Below are 235 nucleotides of genomic sequence, written 5' to 3' on the forward strand. Positions count from 1 at the left end.
ATAAAAACTGTATTATGAACCATTCGGGTTTGTCAAGCTTGTGCAAGTTTGGTTTCTTGCGATATCTTGAGTAGAGTCATGGTGGAACATCAACATGCAAAAGTTGAAGCTCGAGTTGAAAACTTTAACTAACCTTTGATGCAAATTTTTTTCTAGTTTGTTTGATCTGATTTATTTTGCTTGTAAAACCAGTAAAGTCGGATCGGTGAATTCAAAAATCCAATCTAATAGGAAT

This window comes from Triticum aestivum, chromosome 2A (assembly GCF_018294505.1).
Source record: "Triticum aestivum cultivar Chinese Spring chromosome 2A, IWGSC CS RefSeq v2.1, whole genome shotgun sequence".
Classification (NCBI taxonomy): Eukaryota; Viridiplantae; Streptophyta; class Magnoliopsida; order Poales; family Poaceae; genus Triticum; species Triticum aestivum.